The following is a 13,955-nucleotide window of genomic DNA, read 5'->3' on the forward strand; positions in this document are numbered from 1 at the left end:
ATTGTTTTTACTGTATAAAAGCGCCAAAGCATAAAAAATGATATAAATGAGGTATCGCTGTAATCATACTGACCAAAAGAATAAAACCACTTTATCAATTTTACCACATGCGGAACGGTGTAAACGCCCCCCAAAATAAATTCATGAAATGCTGGGTTTTTTTCATTCTGCGTCCCAAAAATTGGAATAAAAAGCGATCAAAAAATGTCATGCACCCGAAAATGGTACCAATAAAAACATCAACTGGTCTCGCAAAAAATAAGACCTCAAATGACTCTGTGGGTTAAAATATGGAAAAATTATAGCTCTCAAAATGTGGTGATGCAAAAAACTATTTTTACAATTTAAAGCATCTTTTAGCGTGTGACAGCTGCCAAACATAAAAACCTGCCACAAATAGTAAATCAACCCACCTTTATCACCCACTTAGTTAGGGAAAAATAATAAAATTAAAAAAAATGTATTTTTTCCATTTTCCCGCTAGGGTTAGGGCTAGGGTTGGGACTGAGATTAGGGTTAGAGCTAGGGCTAGGGTTAGGGTTAGGGCTGAGATTAGGGTTAGGGGTGTGTTGGTGTTAGGGTTGGAGTTATAATTAGGGGGTTTCCACTGTTTAAGCACATCAGGGACTGTCCAAATGCAACATGCCATCTGATCTCAATTTCAGCCAATTCTGCATTGAAAAAGTCAAATGGTGCTCCTCCCCTTCCAAACTCTACCATGCGCCCAAACATTGGTTTACCTCCACATATGGGGTATCTGCCTACTCATGACAAATTGCAAAACAACTTTTGTGCTCCAATTTATTCTGTTACCCTTGGAAAAATAAAAAATTGGGGGCAAAAATATCATTTTTGTTTAAAAAAATGATTTTTTTATTTTTATGGCTCTACGTTATAAACTTCTGTGAAGCACTTGGGGGTTCAAAGTGCTCACCACACATCTAGATAAGTTCCTTGGGTGGTCTAGTTTCCAAAATGGGGTCACTTGTTGGGGGTTTTCACAGTTTAGACACATCAGGGGCTCCCCAAACGCGACAGGACACCCGTACACCATTCCATCAAAGTCTGCATTCCAAAACATCACTACTTCCCTTCCCAGCCCCGATGTATACCCATACAGTAGTTTTCTCCCACATGGGGTACCAGAGTACTCAGGACGAACTGGACAGCAAAATTTGGGGTTCAATTTTTCATGCTACCCTAGGGAAAATAAAAAATTGGGGACTAAAAGTTCATATTTGTGGAAAAAATATAATTTTTTTATTGTCACACCTGGGCGTTATAAACTTCTGTGAAGTACTTGAGGGTTGAAAGTACTCACCACACATCTAGTTCCTTGGGGGGTCTAGTTTCCAAAATGGGGTCACTTGTGGTGGGTTTCCACAGTTTAGGCACATCAGGGTTCTCCAAACGCGACATGACACCCGCAGACCATTCCATCAAAGTCTGAATTCCAAAACTTCACTACTTCCCTTCCGAGCCCCGACGTGTGCCCATACAGTAGTTTTCTCCCACATATGGGGTATCAGCGTACTAAGGACAAATTGGACAACAACATTTGGCATCCAATTTCTCATTTTACCCTTGGGAAAATAAAAAAAATTGGGGACTAAAAGATCACGTTTGTGGAAAAAATATGATTTTTTTATTTTCACGCCCTGCATTATAAACGTCTGTGAAGCCCTTGGGGGTTCAAAGGGCTCACCACACATCTAGATAAGTTCCTTGGGGGTCTAGTTTCCAAAATGGGGTCACTTGTGGAGGGTTTCCACTGTTTAGGCACATCAGGGGTTTTCCAAACGCAACATGGCGTCTGATCTCAATTCCAGCCAATTCTGCGCTGAAAAAGTAAAACGGTGCTCCTTCCCTTCCGAGCTCTGTCATACGCCCAAACAGTGGTTTACCCCAACATATGGGGTATCGGCGTACTCAGGACAAATTACACAATAACTTTTGTGGTCCTGTTTCTCTTGGGAAAATAAAACTTGGGGATGAAAAAATCATTTTCGTGGAAAAAATATGATTTTTTAATTGTATGGCTGGTGTAATTTGTGGGGGGATCCACTGTTTAGCCACATCAGGGGCTCTCCAAACTCCAATTCCAGCCAATTTTGCATTGAAAAAGTCAAACAGCGCTCGTTCCCTTCCGAGCTCTGCCATGCGCCGAAACAGTGGTTTCCCCCCACATATCAGGTATCAGCGTACTCAGGACAAATTGAACATTAACTTTTGTGTCCAATTTCTCCTGTTACCCTTGGTAAAATAAAAAAAATTGGACCTGAAATAATTTTTTTGTGAAAAAAGTTAGATGTTCATTTTTTTTAGACATTCAAAAAATTCCTGTGAAGCACCTGAAGGGTTAATAAACTTCTTGAATGTGGTTTTGAGCACCTTGAGGGGTGCAGTTTCTAGAATGGTGTCACTTTTGGGTATTTTCTATCATATAGACCCCTCAAAGTGGCTTCAAATGTGATGTGGTCCCTAAAAACAAAATGGTGTTGTAAAAATGAGAAATCACTTGGCAACTTTTAACCTTATAACTTCGTAATAAAAAAAATTTTGGATCTAAAATTGCTCTGATGTAAATTAAACATGTGAGAAATGTTGCTAACTAAGTTTTTAGTGTGCCATATCTCTGTGATTTAAGGGCATAAAAATTCAAAGTTGGAAAATTGCTAAATTTTCAAACTTTTCACCAAATTTCTGTTTTAATCACAAATAAACGCAAGTTATATGAATTCAATTTTACCACTAACATGAAGTACAATATGTCACAAGAAACAGTGTCAGAATCACTGGGATCCATGGAGGCGTTCCAGAGTTATGACCTCATAAAAGAACAGTGGTCAGAATTGTAAAAATTGGCCCGGTCATTAACATGCAAACCACCCTTGGGAGTAAAGGAGTTAATATCATCCCACAGCTGTCTGGATACCCTTTGCTGGTTATTAATTATAGGGTTGCCCTACATTTTTTTTAGGGTCCCCCATTTTAATATCCAGTGAAAGCTAAGTATACAGTTGTAAGCTGATATTAATAGCCTGGGAAGCTCCATGAGTATTACCCCCTTCCCAGGTTATAAACATTGGCCCCCAGTGTTCAGCTTTCCCTCTGCTGGTTATGAAAATTGTACGGGAGCCCATGCCATTTTTTTCCTAAAAATAATCTTTTATTACTTAAATACATGTACAGTAAGGTGCACACACACTGTATTTATTGTATTTGTCACTGACATCTATATATCTACCTATTCTTTGCGTATTTACTATATGTAATCCATCTCTTCTATCCTGTTAGTTCCTGCTGTGATTTTATACTACGTGGCTGCTGAATTGCTGGTTTTTCCTCTATTTATCTATGTAATATATACACACTGCTCAAATAAATAAAGGAAACACTTAAACAACAGAATACAACTCCAAGTAAATCAAATTTGTGAAATCAAACTATCCACTTAGGAAGCAACACTGATTGACAATCAATTTCACATGCTGTTGTGCAAATGGAATAGACAACAGATGGAAATTATTGGCAATTATCAAGACACCCTCAATAAAGGAATGGTTCTGCAGGTGGGGACCACAGACCACATTTCAGTACCAATGCTTTCTGGCTGATATTTTGGTCACTTTTGAATGTTGGTTGTGCTTTCACACTCGTGGTAGCATGAGACAGACTCTACAACCCACACAAGTGGCTCAGGTAGTACAGCTCATCCAGGATGGCACATCAATGAGAGCTGTGGCAAGAAGGTTTACTGTGTCTGTCAGCGTAGTGTCCAGAGGATGGAGGTGCTACCAGGAGACAGGCCAGTACACCAGGAGATGTGGAGGGGGCCGTAGGAGGGCAACAACCCAGCAGCAGTGTTGCTTCCTAAGTGGACAGTTTGATTTCACAGAAGTTTGATTTACTTGGAGTTATATTCTGTTGTTTAAGTGTTCCCTTTATTTTTTTTAGCAGTGTGTATATATTACATAGATAAATAAAGGAAAAACCGGCAATTCAGCAGCCACGTAGTGTAAAATCACAGCAGGAGCTAACAGGATAGAAGAGATTCTGTTGTTTAAGTGTTCCCTTTATTTTTTTGAGCAGTGTACATATATGTGTATGTCACTGACATCTATATACAGTATATGTATTCTATGTGTATATATCTATTCAATCTATTCTATTCTAACCTGTCACGCTGTGATTATACTGTACGCCCCACATGAGTTGCTGGCTTCTATTCTATAATCTACTTTAAAATACTTTAGTGGCAAAGCAATTATTTTTCTGCACTTTTACTGAATTTTACTGACTTTTTCCGATTTTAAGAAAAATGCTTGTGTTACCAATCACGAATCCGAATGTACCATATTCGTACCGAATTTATATTTGGCAATCGCTTCCTGAACATATTCGCTCATCTCTAGCCGCTGACTTAATTCAATTCTGTCACATTCAGGGGCTCTGCATCTCCACACAGACAGTGCCACTCTCACATAGTGCACTCAGTATTGTGGACACCACATAGTCCTCCATAGAGCATAATGAGCCCCATATGTTGCTCCATACAGTATAATGAGCCTCATAAACTGCTCCATAAAGAATAATGGGCCTCATATAATGCTTCACACAGTATAATCTGCCACATATACAGCTCTGGCAAAAATTAAAAGACCACCACATCAAAACCCTGTCATGGTTCTCCAGATCTGAACCCCATTGAAAACCTCTGGAATGTAGTCAAGATGATGATGGATAATCACAAGCCATCAAACAAAGAAGTGCTTAAATTGAAGCAGTGTGAAAGACTGGTCGCAAGCATGCCAAGACGCATGAAAGCTGTTTTTAAAAATCATGGTTTTTCCACAAAATATTGATTTTTGAACTCTTCCTGAGTTAAAACATTAGTATTGTTGTTTCTAAATGATTAGAAACTTGTTTTCTTTGCATTATTTGAGGTCTGAAAGCAGAGGGGGTTTTTATTTTTGACCATTTCTCCTTTTCAGAAAAAAAAATGCAAAATTTATTGCTTGGAAATTCAGAGACATGTTGTCAGAAGTTGGTAGACTAAAAGAACAATTAACATTTTACTCAAAAATATTCCTATAAAGAGAAAATCAGACAAACTGAACATTTGGAAGTGGTCTCTTAATTTTTGTCAGAGATGTAATGCTCCATACAGAATAATGGGAACCATATAGCACTCCATACAGAATAAGGCTATTTAGAATAATGGGCCTCATATAATGCTCTATACAGAATAATAGACTCCATATACTGCTCCATGCAGAACAATTTGCCCCATATAATGCTCCATATCGAAAAATGGACAGCATATAGTGCTCCATACAGAGTAATGGACCTCATATAATTCTCCATACAGAATAATGGACCCCAAATAAAGCTACATACACAATAATGGGCCTCATATATTGTTCTATGCAGAATAATGGGTCCCATATAATGATCCATACAGAATAATGGACCCCATATAATGCTCCGTAAAGTATAATGGGTCCCATATAATGCTTCATATCAAATGTGCACCATATAATGCTCCATACAGAATGGGTCCCATACAGAATAATGGGCCCCATGTAATGCTCTGTATAGAATGGGCTCCATATATTTCTCCATACAGAAGGGGCCCCATATAATGCCTCATACATCTCTGTCAAAAATGAAGAGACCACTTCCGAATGTTCAGTTTGTCTGATATTTCTCTTTATAGGTATATTTTTGAGTAAAATGGAAATTGTCCTTTTAGCCTACAAACTTCTGACAACATGTCTCAGAATTTCCAAGCAATAAATTTTTAATTTTTTTTTGAAAAGGTGAAATGGTAAAAAAACCATGTGCTTTCAGACCTCAAATATTGCAAAGAAAACAAGTTCATAATCATTTAGAAACAGCAATACTAATGTTTTAACTCAGGAAGAGTTCAGAAATCAATATTTTGTCGAAAAACCATGATTTTTAAAAACAGCTTTCATGTGTCTTGGCATGCTTGCCACCAGTCTTTCACGCTGCTTCTGGCGCAAAAATTTAAGTAGTTCTTCTTTGTTTGATGGCTTGTGATTATCCATCATTCTCTTGACTATATTCGAGAGGTTTTCAATGGGGTTCAAGTCTGGAGAATGGGCTGCCCATGACAGGGTTTTGATGAGGTGGTCTCTTAATTTTTGCCAGAGCTGTATAATGCTCCATACAGAAGGGGCTAGATATATTACTCCATACAGAATGTGTCTCATATAATGCTCCATACAGAATGGGCCCTATATAATGCTCCATACAGAATGGGCTCCATATAATGCTCCATGTAGAAAGGATCCCATATAATGCTTCATATAGAATGAGCCCCATATAATGCTCCATACAGAATGGACCCCATATACTACTCCATAAAGAAAAATAGGCCCCTTATAATGTTCCATAGAAAATGGGCTCCATGTAATGCTCCATACAAAATGGGCCCCATATAATGCATCATACGGAATAACCAGCCCAATATAATGCTCCATAGAGAATGTGCTCCATATATTGCTCAATACAGAATGGGCTCCATGTAATGGTCCATGCAGAATGAGCCTGATATAATGCTTCATACAGAATAATGGGCCTCATATCATGCTCCATAGAGAATGTGCTCCATATATTGTTCCATACAAAATGGGCTCTATATAATGCTCCATACAGAATGGATCCCATATAATGCTCTATACAGAATGGGCTCCATATATTGCTCCATACAGAATGGATCCCATATAATGCTGCATACAGAATGGGCCCCATATAATGATCTATACAGAATGGGTTCCATGTATTGTTCCATACAGAATAATGGGCCTTATATAATGATCTATAGAGAATGAGGTCCATTTACACAAAATAAATAATCTTCTTTTTTCCTGTTGGCTGTAGCCCCTGGTCTCCTCAGCTCCGGTGTCTTCAGCCTCTTCTGGCTCTCTGCACTGCTCAACATAGAGAACACGCTGTAGTGATGTTGTTGTGTCCTCTGCCCTGAGATGTCAGAGAGTCAGGAGACTGGACCTGCAGCCAATGGGGAACGAGGAGAGATGAGTATTTCAAACAGTTTTAAGCATGGGGTAGGGGGACCTGGTGCCAGAGCTCGCAGCTCACAGGCCCCATAGTGTGCCAGTGTCCCCGACAGCGAGTAGGCCCCCACATTTGCCCGGGTGTGCTTGGTGGTGATATCGGCCCTGTTTATATGCAAATTGACGTGGCCAAACAGTGCACTAAACCATTGGCCTTGCAGAGTTTGCACTGAAGCTACCTCATTTGCTTCAACAAATAGATTTTTAAGCCAAGTAAACCACTAAAGTCTATACAACAGGTATGATCTTTTTCAGTTAGCGTTTTGTGGGTAACAAATTCCCCTGAGAGCCTCATTCAGATGTCTGTTTTTCCCATTCGAGTTCTATCCAGATTTTTCAGAGGCCTTAGTGGTACGAGTTCTATGGACAATTCATTTGTCTGTATATTTTTCCAAACAAATGATCCACACCAAAACGAGGAGTCATGTCCAAATTTGATCCGAGTCAAAGAGCAAATTTGTCAATGCAAGCTTATGGGTCTGTGGCAAAAACACTGATAAAAATCAATCATTTTTGTTCACAATAAAAGTCGCTGATGTCTGACTTAGGCCCAATTTGCACTCATCAAACTATTTGATCTCCAATTATGCAAGAAGATGCACCTAGCTAGATTGGAAGCTAACCTTGCACTCCAGTCAGCCTCAGATCAGTGCTTACAAACTCTATTGAATAGTGTTTAGAAACGCTTTGCATTTTTACCCACTGCTGCCAGATTGTGGCGGTGGACAGTTAGCAATAAACAATAAACGAGAACAGAGAGATTTTTTTAAATAAGTAAATTGAAAGTTGCTTTTTTTTCAAGCAATTTGCAATTTTAACAATTAAAGAAGTCTATTTTCTCCTAGAGAAGTATACACTAGCTAGAGATAACAATCTTTTGAAGTGCACATTTGACAGATTTTTTAATCTTTCTTGAAGATTCAAAATGAAAGTATTCTAAAGAATTTCCAAGCCTTCCTCACAGCTGTGCTGTCACTCACTATGTGTACAACTTGTTCTGTGTCCCACATGCTCAGATAGGGAGAGTATTCATAAGTAGCATCTGAGAATGGAATACGAGCAGAGATACTCACACTGGGGTAGAGATTTTTGATACAGTTGTAGCTCACATCAGCTCCTCTAAGTGAATGAACAAGGCAGCGGAAAGTGCCCTTTCAGCATGGAATTTTGGATAAAAAGGTAGCAAAACAATGTATAGTAGTGCATTCCAAAGATTTCTTCCTTTGCAATGACCATACAATACTAAAATAAATGCTAATTGCTTTCTTTCAATAAATCACTTACATCATTATAAATCAATATTGTCTCACTGATACAGTGGAGCCTTCAATTGTATATTTGCTTGGATGTAGAAATCATGCTGAAGTTGTACTGTCTATAAACAAGTTATCAGTGGAACTGAAAAACAAAATACCTGAGTTTACTCCAAATCCATCATTCTGTGCTATTGTTTTATTGCTGCATGCGGAGTAGAGAAAAAAACATTTATATGTAAAACAGTCTATACTTATATCACTTCAATGTGGAATAAAATAAACATTTCTAAACTAGGTTTCCTTAGACAGAAAGTCAGCCCTGCCAAAAGCACATTCTCCTTGTCTGCTCCATAAATGTGCAGTATAATTTGAAGTCAGTTTTAAATGCAAAGGTAAACAAGTACAGAGAGAAAAATATAATGGAGGCAATAAGCATGAAAGTCATTCAGTCCACAAAGAAAAATATTCTTGGACAATTGAAAAAGCATTCAGCTTTCTCCAGTTTATTAATACCATTTGATGTCCGTGAACAATCTTCCGATTTTCTTAATGCTTAGATTGAAGAACAAGTCCAGTAACACAGCATAAGAATGCCACAGTCTAGGAAGTGATTCAAACTGGTGACTTTGGACAGTTGCTTTTCATTAGAAACAAACTCATCACATTGTATATCTCTAATGGAAATACCAGTGATATACTGTAACTGTATAAAAAAAAAAGCTTTGCAGCATTACTTGACACCAGTTATCAGTAGATTACAGCCACATTCTAAGCTCTCTAGAAAGGCTCATTTTAGTTAGTCACTGAGGTCACATATGAAAATGTAGATACAGAAGAAAAGAGGATGGCACTCCAATTCACGCTAACTCAGATGAATTTTATTCTTTAGACATAGAAGGTAAAAGAAGGAGAAATAGCCTTGATTGCAGACGGTAGAAGAAAAGAGTGTGGCACTCCAGTTCATGTTAACATCTCGGGGAGCAGGATTCATGGAGGGAGATGGTCGTTTTGCGTGAGGGCAGATGCTTCAATGGGTCCAGGTATCCGTATCTGGACCCGTTGAAGCGTCTGCCCTGAGGAATCCCGCTCCCTGAGATTTTAACATAGATTGGAGTTCCACACTCTTTTCTTCTACCATCTGCAATCAAGGCTATTTCCTTTGGGTTGAGCACCTATTCGTCACAGCGTGAGCCAGTCTTGTCTGATCACAGCAAAAGGTATGCAGTCAGAATAGTGCTAGTGTTTGCTTCTTTTGTTGGTTCATATGAAAATGTGACCTGTGCAAGGATGTTAAAAAGTAGATCTCACATAGAGATGTGCAAATTTATTTGGGTGGAATTGAATTCTCCTTGAATTTTCTAAAAATTAGTATTCCCCAGAATTTAGATCTACTCTTCGTGAATCCAGAAAAACTGAGGACAAGTGCAGCCACCATTTTGCTGAATCATATGGTGATAGGCAAGTGGTTAAAAAAATTATGTACATCATCACTCACCTATATCCACTGCATGCTGTCCATTCTCCGAGACTCTTTATTTCCCTTTTCCTCATTGCCCACGCCTCTTCAATCAAGGCCAAGACTTCTGATATGACAAGGCCTCTGACATCCCTGCATGTTGGCACATGTTGATGGAAAGCTTTTAGCCCGGGAGAGGCATCATGTTAGGTCTAGGGTCCCAAAAAAGGTGTTGCTGGCTAAGTACCTTAATTTTGTAACATGTTTTCTCTAGCAGTAATGCAGTTCCAATTTCATATATTCAAGCATTTCAAAGAGCAGCATTAATTTGTTAGTTATGTAAAGTGGTTATCTTAGCTTGCACCTGTTCACACTTGTTTTTTTCTGTTTGGAAGTGCAAATCAATTTTTTTTATATTTGCAGATGTGCTGGAAGTCATGACCTGGAATGAAGAGACCAAAGAGAATGTGCACAACAAGGGAAAGAGAAAATAATAGGTGCCGAGGACCAGATGGGGATGGTAGGACAGGTGAGTGATGAGGTTTTTTCTTTTAACATCCTACATTCATTATGCTCTGTGATCTATATAGACCTCAGAGCATAGTAAGGAACATTCCATTCTCATTGAGTAACTTCACTGAGCACTGAATTTCCCTGTAAATTCTGGGTTATTTGCTAAATTCAAATCTCAGCAGATCCGCTCAGCTTTAGTACTATGCATTTTTTATGTTATAATTTTGAATCCTCATTGTGATGGAAAGTGACCCAAGCTATACAAACCTTGGAAATGAAATATGCACAGCATTTTGAAGTCAAAATACAAGTTTGTTATTTGACTGGTAATCTCTGATTCATGCAGCTTATAATTCGGGAAACATACATCATTTGACACTTTCCCTTTAACCCCTCTACCCCACCAAGCCTGTTTGCACTTGACCATGGCAAATTTTACAATTCTGACCAGTTATAATTTATGAGATAATAACTCTGCAACGCTTCAACTGATTTCACTGATTCTGAGAATGTTTTTACAGGACATTTTGTGCTTCCTGATAGTGGTAAAATTTATTTGATACAACTTGTACTTTTTTGTGAAAAAAGGAAATTTGGTGAAAATTGTGAACATTTTTCAATTTTCAAACTTTGTTTATGCCCTTAAATCAGAGAGTTATCTTGCACAAAATAATAATAATAATAATAATAATAATAATAATAATAATAATAATAATAATAATAATATTTCCCACATATCTACTTCACATCAGCACAATTTTTGAAATATAATTTTTTTGTTAGGAAGTTATAAGGGTTAAAATTTGACCAGCGAATTCTCATTTTTCCTACAACATTTACAAAACCATTTTTTTAGGAAACACATTACATTAGAAGAGACTTTGAGGGGTTTATTTCACAGAAAATACTCAAAAGGTACCTCATTCTAAGAACATCATCCCTCAAAGTGCTCAAAACCACATTCAAGAAGTTGATTACCCCTTCAGGTATTTCACAGAACGTTTTGGAATGTGGAAAGAAAAAAATGAACATTTAAATTTATTTTCACAAAAATTGCACTTTAGACACAATATTATTTATTTTTGCAAGGGTAACAGAAAACAATGCACCAAAAAAATTGTGTAATTTCTCCACATGTGAGGAAAAAATACAGTATGGGTGCATGGCAGGGCTCAGAAAGGAAGGAACGCCATTTGACTTTCTGAATGCAAAAATTGCTGGAATAATTAGCGAACGCCATGTCGTGTTTGGAAAGCCCCTGATGTGTATAAACAGGGAAAACCACCCAGAACTGACACCATTTTGGAAACTAGAACCCTCAGGGAACTTATCTAGATATGTGGTCAGCACCTTGAACCCCCAGGTGCCTCACAGAATTGGAGCTGTGAAAATTAAACCAAATCTAATTTTTCACACAAAACAGTTTTTTAGCCCCACATTTTGCATTTTCACAAGAGTAACAGATTTTTTGTGCATTTTCTCTAGAGTACACTGATACCTCATATGTGAAGGGAAACTACTGTTTGGGAGCACGGCAGGGCTCAAAAAGGAAAGAGTGCCATTTGACATTTTAAATTCAACATTTTCTGGAATAATTAGCTGACTCCATGTCACATTTGGAGAGCCCCTGATGTGCTAATAGAAACCCCCCAAAAGTGACACCATTTTGGAAACCAGACCCCTCAGAGAACTTATCTAGATGTGTGATGGGCAAGTTGAACGCTCAAGTGCTTCACAGAAGTTTCTATAATTGAATTGTAAGAATAAAAAATCACATTTTTAACATTAGAATGTTCTTTTATCAACTAATTTAGCAGCTTCATTACGGTAAAAGGAGAAAATGGATAGCAAAATTTGCTGTACAATTTCTCCTGAGTGAGTTAAAACAACTGTTTGGGAGCACGGCAACCTCTAGAAAAGGAGTGATGTTTTGGAACACACACTTTCATGGTATGGTCTGTGGGTGTCATGTTGCATTTGGAGAGCTCCTGATGTGCCTAAACAGTGGAAACGCCCCACAAGTGACCCCATTTTCCTCAAGAAATGTATCTAGATTTGTGGTGAGCACCTTGAACTTTCAGGTTCTTCACAGAAGTTTATAAAATAAAATAAATTAAAAAAAATCAAATTTTTCCAACAAAAATGTTATTTTGTCCACAATGAATTTATTTTTGTGAGACTAACATCACAAAATGAACCCCAATAATTGTTGTGCAATTTTTCCTGAATACACTGATACACCATATGTGGTCACAAACTACTTATGAGGTACAGTGCAAAGGTCAGAAGGGAAGAAGCTCCATTATTAGAATTCAGATTTTTCTGGACTGGTTTGAGGGTGGCATGTCACGTCGGCAGAGCCACTGAAGTGCCAGAACTGCAGAACCACCTATAAGTGACCACATTTTACAAGCTACACTTCTCAATAAATTCATCTAGGGGTGCAGTGCTCATATTGACACCACAGGTGTATCACAGTTAGAGATGAGCGACTTTGCCTCCGGGAGGGTCGAGTCGGGTTTCGGACCACCCGACCTTACCAAAAGTCGAGTCGAACGAAATCGGCCAACTATCGGCAAAAGTTGGAGTTCCGACCGAGACCCGACCCCAATGCAAGTCAATGGGGAATAAAAGTCAGCAGTGAGTGGAGGACAGTAAACACTCCTACAGTGCCCATTTCAATGGCAACGACATCAATTCTTATTACTTAATCTTGTCAACCTTAATTTACATTATAATAATAGTAACGCATTGAAAACTGGGGATTATTTGGCTAAAGTTGAGGGGGGGGTAGAGCCCAGTTAGGGAAGTGGAAAAACTGGCATATGTTGAGGTGTAGGCTGGACGTTCAGCAGCTGCAAATGGAGGAATTGGAGAAGTCTGAGGAAGAGGAGGACAAAGCGAGCCACTTTGCTGGCAACCAATGTATCATCAGGGGAAGGTGGTACAAAATCCTTTGAAACCCAGGTATGGTTCATTTTAATGAAGGTGAAATCACCTACATTTTGGATCGACAGCCGGGTCCTTCTTTCTGTCAGGATTGATCCAGCAGCACTGAAGACTCTTTCTGATAGCACACTACCAGCAGGGCAAGTGAGCTCCTGTAAGGCATATTGTGCTAATTCAAGCCAGATGTCCAGTTTACAGGCCCAGTAGTCAAAGCGGAATGAACTGTGAGGGAGAACATTGATAGGGGAGGAGAGGTAATTTTGAACCTTAGTTGACAACTGCTGTCTCCTGTCTGTTGCAATCGATTCAGTATTACCAGTCGTGTGAGTGGTACTCGAGAAATCAGTCCACAGCATGGTCATGAAACCCCTGTCTCCAACGCCACTTCAGCTGTGTGCACCACGAACACCTCTTCCATGTTGCCCAGTATGGTTCGTGGTAGAACCTGCACCGCTGCTGTGTGCTGGGAATGCCTCTAACAAACCGTTTACCAGAGTTGCTTGTTTGTTTGCCAATATTATCTCTAGGTTCTCCTGTGGTATGATGTTCAGTAATTTGCTTTTATAGCGTGGATCGAGGATGCTGGCCAACCAGTAGTCATCATGCTTCATAATTTTGGCAATGCGGGGGTCCCTTTTTAGGATCCGCAAGAGATAATCACACATGTGGGCCAATGTT

At 38.8% G+C, this 13,955-nt stretch overlaps 1 long non-coding RNA gene across 1 annotated transcript in view; it reads left to right on the forward strand.

Annotated features, from left to right (window-relative positions):
• The window catches only part of LOC141089419 (uncharacterized), a 35,956-nt gene extending 25,611 nt beyond the window's left edge, over positions 1 to 10,345 (forward strand). The window contains exon 3 of the long non-coding RNA XR_012232280.1: positions 10,239 to 10,345. This is a non-coding gene — a long non-coding RNA (uncharacterized lncRNA). The remainder of the gene's footprint in view (positions 1 to 10,238) is intronic.
• Positions 10,346 to 13,955: the final 3,610 nt, after the last annotated feature.

This window comes from Dendrobates tinctorius, unplaced genomic scaffold (genome assembly GCF_039654945.1).
Source record: "Dendrobates tinctorius isolate UK_male_01 unplaced genomic scaffold, ASM3965494v1 ptg000008l, whole genome shotgun sequence".
NCBI lineage: Eukaryota > Metazoa > Chordata > Amphibia > Anura > Dendrobatidae > Dendrobates > Dendrobates tinctorius.